We start from the raw sequence: 16,875 nt of genomic DNA, 5'->3' as shown, positions 1-16,875 counted from the left end.
TCAAGGCAGTGTTGCCTGCTTAGGGTTGCGTGGAAAGGCTGGATCTGATCTCACTGACAACAGAAATACTTTGCTACTGTAGAGGCTACCTTGCAAGCACAGCCACCAAAAAATCAATATGTCTATTCTTAGAACAGGGCTATTTCAATGGGAAAGAGAAAAGGATAAAGATCAAAAGCAGCATCGTTCATAACTTCACTCCCTAGTTCTTCCCCTAGTATTTTAAAGCTTGTTTTCATTAATACGCAACCCAATTTGACCACAAATAAGCCAATCACATAAACTGTTATAACTTTATGCAATTACTTCCAAAGAATACTTAAAAGATTTCACTAAACAAGTACCCTCCTTTTTCTTGGCTTCTAGGTGTTTTGAGTTTTGCTAAAAGGGCTTCCATTTTAAGAGAACAGCTACTAACAGGAACGTAGCCTCAAAATGTCTGTACGTGGGGAACTACAGCTGAGAACGGCCATATATTTACAAGCATTAAATCTCCATTTCACAAAATGCAGGAGCAAGAGAGTCAGTGGGTAGGCAGCAATTTCCATAGCCAGACTGGTTTCTGATTGGCAAAATGGAATAACTGAAATATTACAGGAAGGCTGGAAAATCCTGCAGATGGTCATAATAATTCTTTCATAAAAGATACCATTGTGCTATCTTCTAACAGATAAATAACAAAATGGCAAACAAAGATCAGGTCAGCTATGCAGTTAGAACAGCTGCCTGCGACATCTATTCCAAACGCTAAAACAACAGCATCAGTAGACAGTGTATTTAACTAACAGCCATTAGTTAGAAAATCATCATTCCACCACACAGTTTGAGAGGGAAAAAATCCAACTATGACCCCACAGAACAGTGAGTGTTTAAGCTCAGCAACAGATGTGCCTGATGACTTGCTCCAACCATAAGGAGTTAATTGATGTTATAAATAGTACTCTGCAGACAAAAAAACCATCCCCAAACCCCACCCCACTTAATTCTTGGATCCAAAGCACACAGTCTAGTTTTGCTTATCAGTAAAACTATTTTCCTTTAAAGAAGTGGGGTTGGGTGGTTTACATGTAGATTAACACAGAGAGATAATTTGATTTCAGGCTATTGAGAGATTTCCTTCCTTTTATGTTTCAGAAGAACAGGGCTGCATGCAGCTAAATGAGATCCGTAGATTACAGTAGAAGAAAGGCTAATAAAACTGCATAGCTACATTCCTGGGTAATAACAAATGTTTTTTAATTCTGGGGCTCCAGTCTCAGGGTTTATGAGGGTATTTCCAATTACTACTCTTAAGACTAATACAAAGACATGCATCAAAAGGAAATAGATCTTTTAACTCACCTGAATCAAATACTTACTATCTCCCACAGCATTTTATGCCAATAAAAAACCTGGCATTGCCAGCGGAAAAAAAAAAAATAATTAAAAAAAATCACAGTTCTGAAGTGTTCAGAGCAAGCATCTTCCGTTTGGTTTTCTTACTGCTTTCAGGAAAAAAAACCAAAACCACAACCACAACCCCTCTCCTCTTTTTCTAAATTTGTGTCACATGTAACTCTCAGTGTCATATCTAGTGGGTTGTGTGGCTGCTCTATTGCTTTGTCAAGGAACTGAAAACATTATTATAAACAGGAAAGAAAAAATGTCAATATTCATGTTCAATTCTTGAAGCTACTAAATCAAATCAATTTTATTAGCTGCTTACCAACCAATCCTACTGCATTACTCTCCCATATTTCAACCCCTCTCATTAAAAACAATCAGATTTTGACCTTACACTGCTTTAAACCAGGAACAGTATCAGTGAAGAGATTAAAGCAATACAAAAAGAGAGAAGAAACAAAATGAGGCACACTAGCTCTAATTCTCTCCAGTAACATCTGTCTCTTTCTAAATCAAGTATTTTTTTCACCAAGCTAAATTTGGAAGCCTGAGGCACTAAGCAAACCTACTCCATTAGACCAAAACTATAGTATCTGCTTTCTGCAATTGTACGTGGAGATTCAAAGATGGCAGTGATACACTCATCACTGTTTCAGCATCTGTAAATTTAAAATGCAATCCAAGTTCATTATACCCTTGTAAGTTTAGGATGCAATCCAAGTTTGCTGATTAACACCACAGCTTTTTAGTGTTACAAGGCAAACATGCATTTGAGAACTAATAAATCATACCTGAAGAAAATAAAAGTATTTAGCTCATCTGATGTCTCAAATAATCATCCGGTTCATGCATAAACATATAAAGGCCGGAAAAACAGATACATTTCAATGACAGTGTCAGAGAGACTCATCATTCCATATGATGGATTTTGGCACACAGCATCTCTCAACAGAGCACTCTCTGTGACACACTGTAAAAACGTCCTGCTGCAAAGCCCTGCTGCCTGTTTCAGGGGCAGTACCAATGTCACAAGAACTGCCAATTTGACTTCTCTGTTTTCAGGTGCAAGACATTGCTGAATCTTCAAAGCAGAAATCTTTATGACTCAGAAGCACTTTCTACTCTATTAGCCAAGGACATTGGCTTCTTTGGAGTTAAACTGACAGTCAAAATAGCCTTCAGAGAATAATGTTCAGGACATGTCTCATTCATATCATTGGATAAATCAAGATGCCATAGTAGGCCCGTTGATTAGTCCAGACTCAAGCATTCTTTACTTAGATTTTCGCTTGCATGAAACAGAAATGCAGTGCTGTGCTTAGTCAGTGAAGTGTTATGTTCATACATTTACCAAAAATTATTTTTATTACATCACCGCAAGTAGCAATTTTCACAACTAAGGTTCATATCTTTACTATAAGAGCTTTTTATTCATTGGCTTGTAGCTCTATCAAAATTTAAACATTTGGGCTGAAGTTTTCCCCTGTAGATCTTTCCCTCAGGCTGAATTTCTCTTTTAGGAAAACTTCAGCTAGAATAATTTGACTGTTTTTCATATCAGTTAGGGAAATTTTTGTGCAAGTTTCTTCCATAAGCGGCTCTGAAGATGCAGTCAAGCAGCTTGCTATCAGTCAGCAACCCTACAGCTGCCAGCACAGCACAGGGACACCGCGTCCCCCTTCAGCTCTGTATGCATCTGAGAGGGTGGTGGAGATCACCACAGCCTTGGAACTGCCAGCTTACCAGCAGCCACAGTGAACCTCCAGGGAATACACCTCCCACCCATACCCCTCTTTTCCTGCTTATGAAACCTGTTCTCTATTTGACCTTATCATAAGCCTCCATTTCCACTGGACAACTAAACTACATCCACATTTGAGCTACATCTTCCATGCTGAGATTGACCCTGATCTGAAAATCAGTAGGAACTGGGGAAAGTACTGGGTTTAGGGGGTCACCATCAATCATCTTTTGGACAGAGCATTTGCTTCCAGATAGCTACAGTTAGACGTTGATCTCATCTCTTCCAAGGCTATTCTACTTCTGTATCTTCAACTACATCTTAATGCTTTTTTGTAGCTTTTATCACCCATCAATAATATTTCTTCTTTCCAGGAATGCACTTATCACTACTCCCTAATTATAGCTATTTGGAACCAGAAATATTTCTTCCAGATCAGTGAAGATCTGCTCCAAGAACCAACTTTCTATTCAAACATCCCTTTTAAATAACCATTCTGCTGATAACTGTGCTGGGTGGGAAAAACAATAATTTTGCTTTAACTGTCTAGCCACTTCAAATGTTTAAAATGAATTCCCGCTATTGTATCATAATGAAAATCCTGCACTGTATAAATAGGAATGTATTCCAGCTATAATAAACACTATATAAGTAACAGAGGTAAGCAGCAAACAATTTGGACAGTAAATACAATGTAAACTCTGTTGAGAATCCTTCTTACAAACAGCTTTGAAACTTTAAATGCCCTATATACACTTTCAGTTTTGACATATATAAAAGTGACAATGTTTAATCTAAAAATAATCAAATGAAAATGGAAACTTCATAAAACTCAGTAACATGATACTTGCTATGCAAAGGATTACTGTCAAAAAACACTTGACTAAAATTCATTGTAAGACACCTACACTGAGTAAAATAAAGCGTTACACAGAAGGGAGTAGTATTTCAGGAAAACAGAGTACTTTAATATTTAATCCCATTATTCACCACCAAGCCCCGAAATTTAAAACAGACACACCGAAGTACTGAGGTGAATTCACAGCAGCTGAAAATGTTTGTGGTCATTCTCTAAGCAACCAGAGGATTGGTCTTTTCATCTCAAGAAAGGCTAAGACACAGTCGGCAGGGACAGAATGGTGAGAGGAAGACACATCTTAAGAGTACGACCCTTAATGCAGAAAAATGTGGGATGCAAGACATAACCATAGCCTTTAATCTAGCTTGTTCAGGTACAGAAAAACCTTAGGAAAACAAGAACACAAGTTGAGAACAGGATGGGAAGTGAATGCTTAAGAGTCCACCTGCTGTAAATGTGGCCATAGGAAGAAGTCACACAGCAAGGGACATGCCCTGCTCTGTCAGGGGTAAAATGAAACTCGATGAGGATTTCCATGGTAGAAGGAGGAAAAGGATATGGATTGGAGATGGTGTGAAGTCACGAAAGAGAAATTGTCATTCCCGTTTTCCTCAGCTAGCACCCGGATTTTACCCTCACTGATACCTCAGCTTACGCAATACATTATTACAGAGGTCACTCTCCCCCTTCCACAGTTCTAAGATTTATCATGGGTATTTCCTTCTTTCTGCCCCTCAACCATTTTACCACTATTTTAAAACAAATTTTAGTAGGCCTTCAATAGCATGCAAACGAATTAACTTCTGAGAGGTGTAAAGAAAACTTAATAAAATAAAAGAACAATAATTTAAGAACACACATAATGACAAAGCAGCAAAATAATCAAGAGATTTGGTGAGCAACTGCAGAAACACAGTACCTTTTATAGTGTTCCTTTCTTGCAGTGGCTTTAAGACAGAAATTCTCCCTTGGTTTGGTAATAACTCTGTCAGAGAAACAAAGATAAATATAAAAAAGACATTTTTATTTCATCTAGGGGAAGTAGGAAAAAGGGATTATTTTATAATAATTGATAACATTTACATAATACAGTGGAAATGATTAGTGGTATCTCCTCTTGGTTCCCCTTCCCTTCCTAAGTCATGCTGGTGTACAAAAAAAGTGTTACTTCCAACACCTATTCTACCATCACCTGAAACTACAAGAAAATCCCACAGAACTAGAGTACAGAAAGTAAACTCCATTGGAAGAGCTCATCTGGCTAACTAGCTTTCCAGTCCTCTTGATTTCTGTCCTAATGCCACCCATGTGTTTATATCAAACACTTCTAAACTTAGAATTTAATACAATATATATTTAATTTCCCATTGATTCAAAGATATAAAAGCTAAAAATATTTCCTTCATAAGCGTATACCATAGCATTTTCAGTCATTCAGGTCTAAATACAATATAGTGACTCTAAAAATGTCAACTATGGCTACGTAAGTACATCTCATCCTGTTTGACATTTTTTCTTCTAGCAGCAGGAAACAAGAGAAATTAGGGCAGGAAGACATTCACCTTTGAAATTCACCAGAAAGTACTCAGCATTTTTCAACATCTCAGTTTTTGTTTGAGCTTCAGGTAGTATTGGTATCACAGTATTTCTTTTCCCAGAAATTTCATATACAAGTAACAAGCAGGATTCTTTCTCTCAGATTCCCAGTCTCCTCCTCTCTTTCTCAGACCAAGAACATTTCAAGTAGATGCTTCTGGCAGATCACTCTTGCTTAGCTCCACTCAGGCTAAATAAAATTTACCCATAAAACAGACATGCCACTACATTTCCGCATCCAGCCTGCAACATGCCTTCACCATTACACCCTTCCCCTTTGCTCCTCCTTTGGCTGTAGGTACAGTAAGGCCAAATAAATAGATCAGTGGTCAGTAAGGGAAAACACTTCAACCCTGAAGACTCACTGTAACAAACAGGTGCTAAAACAAAATTACACATCTCTGATGTAAGATGATGGCTTCTCCGAAGACTAATTTCCTTTAGCTTTTGTCTCATTACAAGAATATGACTACCTCCTCTAAGTAGGATAATTTCATGTATATTATGAAAATATTCTCCATTTTTAAGCCAGAAATAATTCATGGTTTATGTTTAGTGTCACCTAGAACAGATAAAAAACACCGAAGCCACTTTGCTTGATTTTTCCTGTCTGCTTTTCCACCTCTGTTTTTTCTTCTAGTTGGTTTCAGAGTCAAGAAGACAAGCAGCCTAAGGCATTTGTCTTGACTTGGGACATCCTGAGTAAGACCTAGATACGCTACAGCTTTGATGTCTGGCTGTCGGCTATTCAACCATCTTTTTAAGTCATATAAACTGGAAAGAAACTGCATTTTCCTACTTCACAAGATCTCATTAAAAAAAAAAAAAAATTATGAGGTGTCAGGTACTTCAGAAAAGAAGCACCCACACTATTACTGTGGTCTTCTAGTGATAATCACATTTGTATAGTCTGAAATTAAGTGTCGATTATCAAGAAAAAACTACCTGTCTTTTCAATACAAATCTAATTGGTTCATTTTATTCTTCAAGCAGAATTTTTTGTTAAAACATTCAGCGCCCTGTGAAATCAGAAAGTTTAGCAGTAAGATAAGGAAAGAGTAGATGATCAAGGCAAGTCTGGAGGAGGCTGCATTGCCAATACGGCACATCCACACTGTGCAAAAAACAAAGAGATTGGTCAGCAGGAGTTGTGACAGTAGCCGCATGGGGCTACTCCTCTTGCAAGATGGACACTATTCTACCTAGTCTTGTGAGTGACAGTCCCCAATATGCTGCGTGGGTATGGCTGACAACTGGAGCAGCTGATGCTGACAGACCACAATGTTCTTAGCTTATTCGCATGGATGCAGTCTAACAGACATTGGAAAACCATGTGTTGGTTTATACTGGCTGATGCCAGCTGAGAGCTTAAGCCCGAAGTCCTGGGAAGCCTGGAGCTTGCGGAGGCTCGTGGCTACATTGCAAAGGCCATTTTTCAGCCCTTGGTTGCCATCCATTTGATAACATGACCTGTAGTGCAGGGGAGAGGGGAAAAAAACACCAGCTTGGACCACATTTAATAAAACACCTATACAATAAAATAAATAAAACAGCTGCACCATTACAAAAATCCTGCTTCATTCCAGTGATACACTTTTATCACTGATTTTAATCAAGTACCTTACAGCTCTCAGATGAGAAAGGTGGAGAAAAACCTGTAATGCCTTTTCAAATTGCTTGTTATCTCTCACTTGTAACTAATTGCCCCAGTCACACTGTTAAGAGATTCAGAGTAGTTTTATGTTCACTCACCAACAAATGACTAAAAAAAATGAAATTAGACAATTAGTTTCTAGCTATAATAACTAATTAAGATAAATATTTTCAGAATAAGGAACTTCACAGAAAATCAAGACACTGAAACTGCAGAATGCATGGGAAAGTAAAGCATCTATCAGCAAACAATTTCTTGCCATTCAGCAAGGTCCACAATTGCATGCCAACAACCACTTCATTCTTTTCCTACTCCAGTGAACATAATTAGTTATTAAAATGTCTTTCTAATGTGGTTAGAATGTGAGTAGCTTAATGGACTAGCTATTGGACTACTGGAAAGCTTAGGGACAAATTTTGGTACTGCACCATCACAAGTATATGCAGCAGTGACAGATCAGTATTTTTACACAAACAGCATGATGGACAGTACTGTAGCGATCTGTCCTCCCATTCGTTTTTCCTAATGTCTTATTTTGCATCATCTGCTAAGCCTGGACTGTGCTGGTAATCCACTCATCATACCTTCTGGGTCCCTTACTCAAAAAGCTTCTGAACATGCACCCAGTTCTTGAAAATTAATTCTGTGCAGTCAGTTGTGCGAGAAGCAGTCTTCGGATAGGTTAAGCATGGGTAAATCTGCTGAATTCAGTGGACTTGTTTGGCCTTTGGTTCACACTGCACTAGCCTGCTCATTAGTGACGTGGAGGCAAGTGTTATACAAAACCACTAATGAAATGCATTTTGTGGCAATGAGTGGATTCCTCGCCTGTACATAGAAATAGGTGCAATTAAAACTGCCAAGTGTGAGGCAAGCAGTAAAGTCCCAAATAAATGAGACAGTAAAATGGTATGGATAGACAAGCAAATTACTTTTCAATTCAACTGCAATACTACTATAAGCACATATTGCAAAATCTTGCCAAAAGCATGAATGGAAAGCCTGTATCTTTGCCTCCTTCTGTCACTCAAATGAGCTTCTCTGGCATTTCTGGCACTAAACTAACTAATAAAGAGATTGGATCATGCAATTTGTTTGATAACAGAAAAATAACCTGCAGATTCATAGCTATGGCCCTCACTGCCCACTTATAACCCAAAAGCAGACTTTAAGAACTAGTGTTTCTCTCACAGCAGTGTAGCACAGACACCACAACTTCAGCTAACAAGAGCTACACCAATGGGAAAGAGGCCAGTGGAAAAGAGCTCCCTTGTCCAAAGTTCAATTTATCTGTCCATGTTTTGCCTGTACGGATTGCTAGAAACTCATACCCTCCAACTGTATGTTCTCCTCAGCAGGAGCTTTGTCATGGATAAATCACCAGAAGTACAGGCAGAGCTGTTTGAGCTGTTTTGCATCTGCTACGACTTAATTCTATTAACCAAGAAACAAGGAGGTGAGAAGAAATTTTTTCCCTAAGCTGCTTCTTCCTTCACCTTACATCCTTACACCCTTTTATTTCACAGAGAAACTTAAGATACTCTGACAACACAGTTCTGCTTTCACGTAAGATATCAGGTGGCAAACACAAGGTTTCTACATTATATAGCTCAGTACTTGGGTATATGCTGTCACAGCTTGCATCAAAACATATGAAACAGTCAGGAGAGGTGAGGTCTCTCCACTTAAAGATGTGGTGCAAACCCAGCTACCGCCCAATGCAACAGCAATACTGTACACTCATTATAAGGCTTTTCATCAAAAGAGGTGGACTACAAGCTGTTTGATATTCTAATATTTACACTCAATTATCTTTAGAAATGTATTTAAAACAGCATTATTTTTGTGTTACTTACGAGCTCTGAGTTCCCTTAGAAACTCCTACTCATTCTTAATTACAATGTAAATCAGCATGTTAACATCAAGCAAGCAACCATTAACTAAACCAGCTGATAAATGCAGACAAAGTTCGGACAGAAGCAGTGGCAAAATGCCCAGAAAGTTACAAAACCCCTCTGAACAGCTCAGTCAATGTGGATAGATACAGAGACCTTTCAAAACAGATGTTCTGGGTAACAGCACTTACTGCCAATAAATTTTATATAAATATTACAAAAGCAGTAAAGAGCTCATGCATCAGTACACAGACATGTCATAGATAAGAACGGCAGCTTTTTAAAATGTCAGGACTGACAATGTACAACAGTGTATAAAATGTTGCTCAAGTCATTACATGCTAACAGTGATGTAAATTATTTATTAAGGAAATGATGGCTGAACTAACTTTGGCAAACTAGATGCACCTATATCCTCAACTATGTTAGTGTGTTGATAAAGACATGGCGTATTAAAAACAAATTTATGAAATACAGAACTACAAAAGCCAATGTATAGTGATTCACTTCAATGTGCTATGATAGAACCACGTAAAATTAAGGCTAATTCTTTCTACTGAAGGAAGTGTCACAGACTTGCATGCATTTGGTAAATTAATATTTATAGAGAAGCCCAGACAGTTTAGTGTTTTTAATACAGGACTAGGATCTTCTCCTAAACATCAAACAGAGAAGCTGCATTAAAACTGCCATTTCTTGATTGCCATGAACTTGAACAACAGTATTTCCAAGACTTGTTTTCCATCATGTCATACAGATTAGCAACTATATACAACTGAGAGATCTGCAAAATCCACCAAATAGCCATGAATTATACATTCCTAACTCTTTAAAGTTAATGCATAATAATCTTCCAACCAAGAGCCTGCTGACAGCTGCTAATATTTCTCATTACACATAGACAAAAAGGAATGCAAAACCAAGCAGGTATACACAGAATCTAATACCATACGGGTACACATCTATATTACACATATATGTAATAAGTGAGACTTTACCAACAACGTTGTTTCAAGAATATATGTAGCAATAAAATTGTAGCTGATCATCTTCTATAAAAAAAGTAGTTTAAAATTTTACAGCCTAATATGCATAGGAATTCATCACACCCAATTAAATTAAAACACAGCACTTGATCACCTTTTGTGTAAATTTTGAAAAGGAATTTTGTTACATTATATGCTAATAACGAGTTTCATTTAGCTGATGAACTACCTAATTTCATTTTCCAGTGTTCTAAGGATATCCTTATTGAACACGATAGCTTTTCATGGGGTAACCAAAGTCACCTTATATGTATTACAGAAACGGAGTAACTTTATTCATTTTAAATGGGACGCAAAGCTGATCTTCCAATAATTTATAATGAAATTTTATCTTGAAAAAAGAAGAAAAAAATATGTAAATCCCAGTTTTAGTGATAACAAAATATTAGTGTTAGTGAAGTTCACAACAGCAGAAAACTCTGGTTGTAGCTGGTTATATTACCCAGGGGAGAAATTCTTCTCATAAAGCAAGCCAGACCCAGTTCCATACTCACTTCCATTACTGTTTAGCCTGGATAGAAATTGCAGTTAGGCCTGCAACTGCTGCTTAAAAACCCCAAGACAACAGCACTGAAGTTACTAACTGAACACCAAGACCCTCTGAATATGCATGCTTTTGGGTTTTGTTCCTACAAGTTGTGTGTGAGTGAGGACATGATCACCCCAAAAAAATCACACTTTCATCATCTTCATTTCATAGCTCTGGAGGGCCACTGCAGGATTCAGTGGCGTCAGCTGAATTATTGCTAGGTTCCTACACCTCAGCCCAACTCCTACTAGGCAATAATAAGAGGTACTGGCCCACAATATACTTAAAGCGTGTCAAGCAAACCCAGGCAATAATTGACAGCACAAGAACAGCAAGTGCTGGTGACAGAGCTACACTGAAGACAAAGCTTTAGGTTCATGACTATAAGTAAAGATCCAGATTGGTTTTTAATCTAGGATGAATCATCCATCGTATACAAACACCAGTAAGTAACAACTCCCAAACCAACATTTTTACTTTGCAAGGACTGGCAGTGAAAAATCATTCCTCTTTCAAATATGTCTGCTGAAGAATGTTACACTTAATACAGATTTTGACATAAAGAGTCAATCAGTAAGATTAATTTACCATTATGTAAAACCTGAGCATAGGTTTCATTTCTTTTCTTACAGCTTGCACTTTGTTTCCAACGTTACATTTTACACCAACTTGTTAAACTCCAAACATAAGAGTAACATTAAACTAACAAACTTTACTTTTACTTCTTAAGAACTATTTTAGATTTGAAAAACGTGCTTCGCAGAAGAGCTGTTGCCAAAATAAACCAGTAGTTTCTAGTACTAATAATCATATTCCTGCTAATTGGTAATATTTTATGCGGTGAATTTACATGACAAAATTTAATTTTAACATTTCTAAGTGATATAAAAACCACTGGTTTTAAAAATATGAATTTTCAGTGCAGCCATTCCCAACCATAAAAATCATGAAAAGCGAAATAATCTCTGCTCATTGAAAACTTTTAACATCAGCACTACACAGCTTCCTAACCAATCAAGAATTCCAATTAACAGTGTGGAGGGTAGGAAATGGCTTCTGAGATTGACTTCCAAATCCACAGCTACGGCCCCTGCACAGAGGATCAGAGGCTCCAGCCTATACAGAGTAGAAGGACAGAAGACACCAAAGGAGACACGGAGAAAATAAGAGAGAAGGAATCTCAAAAGTAAAGGAGAGAAGAAGAAAGAAGCAAATTGTTTAATTTGTGGGTGAATACCCAAGTTCAATACTGACTGCAAGACATAAAATAGAGCAGACTCCAGCTGAGAATTTAGCCAAGGGTTTGTATTTGCATTTCTTGAGGCAACCTATTCAATTTTTTGCCATATTTCATTGAAACAGTAGACAAAAAGAACTGGGGGGGGGGGGGGGGGAGAAAAAATAGGCAAGTTTAATACATGTGTGTCATGGCTACTCTAGTAGGTTTTAAACTCATTTACTGTACAGTCAAACTATAAAGTTAAGAGTGCCTTTAAGTAACTCCTTCAGCACGGGCTTCCCAAAGCAAGTTGCAATTTTTAGAAGTGAACTATAAAAAGGAAATCTTTGTTGACAATTTTAATTCAGAAAACTGCAATTTACAATTAATATCTCACCATACTCATACAATCTAGATTAGCTGCTATAAGACAGCACAATGCTGTAACAGTTTCATTATGATTACAATAACCAGAAGCACTCCACAGTCAACATTGTCAGATATTTCTGTGTTGATCTGACATCATTCTAGCATGTTAATTATGCGGCATTGACTGCCAGTGGCTAACATCTACTGGCTTAGCAATTAAGCTGGCAACGTCTCAACTCTGAACAAAAGGCAGCTACCAGATATTTCGTCAAGCTAGGAAATTTCTTACCGAAAATATGTACTTGAAAAACATCCAGTTCTTTCTGAGCACACTCTCCGTGCCCAAATGGAAGAAGAAAACCAGCCTGAACGGAAGTGTAACAACCAACAATATTTTGTGAATAAAATTATAGAGTAGCCTAGCTTGAGAACTATATTTTCTCCATAAATCTGCATTTGTACTGAACAGTCTTACTAGACTATGCTGACAACCAGAATACTTAAAGCAGTCCCTATTACCATGGTACCTGAACCCTGCAACTAGCATAAGACCTTCTATCATAGACAGATTAGCACTACATTGCTAACAAAATTAAGGGAATGTAAAACACAGGTAAGAGTGGAGAAATCACACAGAGAATGACAGTTTGCTGAAGGTCAGAGCCATGAGTGAGAAGCCAATCTCCCAAACCTCAAAACTAATCCTTAACACGTAAGTGATGCCTTCCCTCTTGTCCTTAGGAAAGGCAGACGATTGAATGAGCCTCAGTCACACAGCCACCTCTTACGGTTATTTACATGAAGCAGGATTCTATTTTATTTATTTTTCAAACAAGAACACAGAAAACTAGCTTGAAACAACTGGAAGTGTCATAGCAAACCTGCAGAATCTATAGCACTCACGGACAGTAGGAGATGCAGACATCTTCCAGAAAACTGATGAAGCGGACCCATGTGTATGAAACAAAACCTAAGAGTATCCCCAAACCAACAAACTATACGCAATTGGTTAGGAAATCGAAAGGTACAAGCAGTCAGATTATTTCAGATGTACTGCCATTTCTTTATTTTATGTTTTTTATATAATATTTTTTTAAATAATAAATTTTATTTATTATTTTATGTTCCATAGAAGCATTGATTTTACTAATGAGGTTTTGCCTAGTAGAAATTGCAAGGATGGGAAATCCATACCTGGGTGACAGTGAAAGAGTGGACGCATGTCTGACTCACACAAAAATTACTGTCCTGGTTTCAGCTGGGATAGAGTTAATTTTCTGCTCAGTGGCTGGTACAACTGTGGTTGGGGTTTATTATGAGAATAATGTTGCTAACACACTGTTGCTAGGTAATGTTTATGCTCAGTCAAGGACTTTTCAGTTTCTCAGGACTTGCCAGCCAGAGGCTGGAGTGGCACAAGAAATTGGGAGGGGACACAGCCAGGACAGCTGACCTGAACTAGTCAAAGGGATATTCCATACCATGGGACATCATACTCAGTATATAAACTGGGGGGAGTTGGCCAGGGCCTGGCCAGGCATTGGTCAGCGGGTGGTGAACAGTTGTATTATGCATCACTTGTTTTTTTCCCTTTTGGATTTTATTCCTCTCTCCCTCTCTCTCTCCTTCTCATTACAATTGTTATTGTCATTTTTATTATTATTATAATATTTTCATGTATTTCAATTATTACAGTGTTCTTATCTCAACCCACAAGTTTGACTTTTTCCCCAATTCTCCTCCCCATCTGGCTGCCAAGAGGGAGTGAGAGAGCGAGCAGCTGCCTGGTACTTAGTTGATGGCTGAGGTGAAACCATGACAATTATGTGTACTCTACTAATTGCATAACAATGTTGCCATTTGTCTTCATTGAAAAATAATTTAATAAGTTCTATTTATTAAGTTCTATTTGTTAAGGGATAAGTTCACATGAAGAGAAAAAGTAGGATCTCTACTCGGTCATGCACACAAGAGTGTTACACTAGCAGGTTAAGATCACTAATACAAATTGCTTCAATAAAGCTAAGTGAAAATTAAAAGGTGAATTACTGTAGTATTCTAAAACAAAAAAACAATTGCCAGGAAAAGATATAAATAGCATCTGAACTTGTCTCTCTATGAACGTAAAAGAGATGCCTACGAAGAATATCTAAGGATAGAAGAAATCAATCATTTCTAGGTGTTACAGATCAGAGCTTAGTAACCTTTCCTGGCAAACTGGGAATTTACATACAAAGCAGAGATAGCTTACTGAAGAAGGAAATATGAAGAATATTTGTATTCCAAGTTCCAGAACTCTTACAAGCTGTATGCTTCATTTCAATACACTCAGGCTACTGGGCAGTCATATTACTTAGACTATTTAAAGATACACCAAGTTATTCAAATACTTGGCTACATTTTTTTTCAGTTCCCAGGACAAACAAGAACAGCTAAGATGTGCAGCACTAGCTTCCAGAAGTATGTGTTTCTACATTTGTAAAAAGGTTATGTAAGTACTTCTAATCTTATGTTAATTGAAGCATGCTAAATACATATATTTATTAACATAGCTTGTTTCCGAGTGCTTTCAGTTCATAAGTTTAAGGGTCGTAGAATTGTAACAGTTTGTTGGGTTTAATCTGGTCTTTAAACACTAAAATAAGAGTTCAGCCTCTTATTTTAAAAGGATTAAAACATGAAAGCAGTAGGAATTTGGTTATCCAGGCAGTTCTGAAGCAAAATTACTTGTTTTGCCTTACTATTTCCTTTTTTATGGTGACTGCTCTCATCTCTTTTTATTGTGTTACTGTAGCTTTTCTGACACAGAAAATTTATTACAATCCTACTGTAAAGTTAAAACAACTTCTTAGACCCACATGGTTTTATATTTCTCTTTAAGGCCAAGAGATTCTTATTTTTAAGGAAGATTAAAGTAAATCATATTCCTGAAACTGACAACTTGCTAATTTCAAGCAACTTCTTGTTGCTTTCTCTAAGAATTAGTGTGGGTGTGTGTGTGCTAAAGAAAACCTGAAGAGGAAAGGGTGTTAGGATCCTGAGAGAGTACAAGTAGCCAGTATTAAAAACAAACAAACAGAAAAAGAGTACAACTAGCCAGTATTAAGGAAAAAAAAAATGTAAAAAAAAATGTAGTAAATTTATTTCAATAGTTGCCTATTTTTTAAAACCTGAAGACTCGGATCACTAGAAATTTGGCAATGACAGTGAACTGGTTAAACTAGTTCAGTGACAGCCTGAACTCAGAGTCCCAAATGCTGCATTTTGTTACTAGCAGAGACAAAAATGAGACCAAAGTTACCAACTAAATACAGCAGTGGTAGCATTGAAGAGTACAGCACATGCTAGAAATCCTAGCAATGACACATGCTGACACCAAATAAATTTGTGAGTGGGAAGAACACAGAGACACTGGCAAGGAAAGGTGCTTGAGAGTCCCACGTTTCCACTGTAAACAGAAGCAGTAGTGCCAAGTGTGAACTGGCAATGAAAGAGTATGCCAGAGTGCATTTGGAGCAAAAAGCAGAGAACTGTCAGTATGCCTGTCAGTAGTGCCTGAATCATTTTATTTTTCCCTCTCAGTGTGTGCGTTTCACATGGCTGCTGTAGTAACTTGCCTAGATAAACATTTGAAGGTATGAAGTAGCAATGGACTAATTAATATTAATTACTATTTTTGACACATGATTTAGTGGCTACAGAGAATTTTCTTTGGGGCCAGGCAGAGCAGAAACAACCAGAAAAAAATATACACACAACTAGGGAAACAAGGCAGAGCAGAAACAACCAGAAAAAAATATACACACAACTAGGGAAACAAGGAAAATAAGGTTAACAGTGAAAAAAGCACAACCTGAGTCTGTCCTACAGAGCTCCCACTTGGTCAGGAAAGGAAACAGGCAATTAACAGAAGAGAAATAAACAGATAAACAATTCACATACATTTGCACCACGCGATAGTTCCTGCTATTCATGTTGACACCTGATTAATACACATTCCTTCTAAGATTAATAAATGTGAAGTCGCATTACTTTTAAAATTTATCTATTCATCACTATACATTTGATATACCTGTTGAATCAGTTTTTCACTACCACATAACCTTTGTCCTTTTGCTTCCAAAACAAAGAGAAATAAAATGAGAACAAAAGAGGTCAGTGAAACTAAGAGCGGCTTAATATTTGAAGGTGTGGACACACCATGCTGCACTCCTGGACTCAGATGTAATGGAGATACCGTGTCTTACAGACCCTTTTTATCAAAGCTCACGGCTCATTACAGTTCAAGCTCACAGGAATGGAGCAGGCAGAGCAGGGAGTAAGGCGACATGGGAAACCGCAAAGCAGTAAAAAACTGGCAGATCTAATTTTAGCTCTGCCAGCCTGGACAGTGTCCTCTTAACAAGCACCAAGTGCAATAAAACTGATGAACAGGCCTAATCATCAAAAATATAGAAGCAACAACTCTCATACAAGTCTTATTTGCATCTTAAATATTTATAATCTTCAGATTTAAGAGACCGAATATGGCTGCACATCTGTTCTTTTAATCTGAATGCACGCCTTTTAATGTAAGCAGCAAAG

The 16,875-nt window shown here is 37.5% G+C and overlaps 1 protein-coding gene across 7 annotated transcripts in view; it reads right to left on the bottom strand.

Annotated features, from left to right (window-relative positions):
* Positions 1-16,875, bottom strand: part of ARVCF (ARVCF delta catenin family member) — a 295,429-nt gene that overhangs the window by 185,625 nt on the left and 92,929 nt on the right. For 4 of the 7 annotated variants that reach the window (XM_040602802.1, XM_040602813.1, XM_040602840.1 and 1 more), the window contains exon 3: positions 4,903-4,968. The exons of 2 other annotated variants lie outside the window; for them this stretch is intronic. The gene's annotated coding sequence lies outside the window, so the exon portion shown is untranslated. The remainder of the gene's footprint in view (positions 1-4,902; positions 4,969-16,875) is intronic. One more of the 7 variants, XM_040602773.1, reaches the window with a different exon arrangement.

The sequence above is a fragment of the Falco naumanni genome, chromosome 1 (assembly GCF_017639655.2).
Source record: "Falco naumanni isolate bFalNau1 chromosome 1, bFalNau1.pat, whole genome shotgun sequence".
In the NCBI taxonomy this organism is placed as follows: Eukaryota; Metazoa; Chordata; class Aves; order Falconiformes; family Falconidae; genus Falco; species Falco naumanni.
Note: the sequence above shows the minus strand (reverse complement) of the source record. Positions and strands in the feature narration are given on the sequence as shown.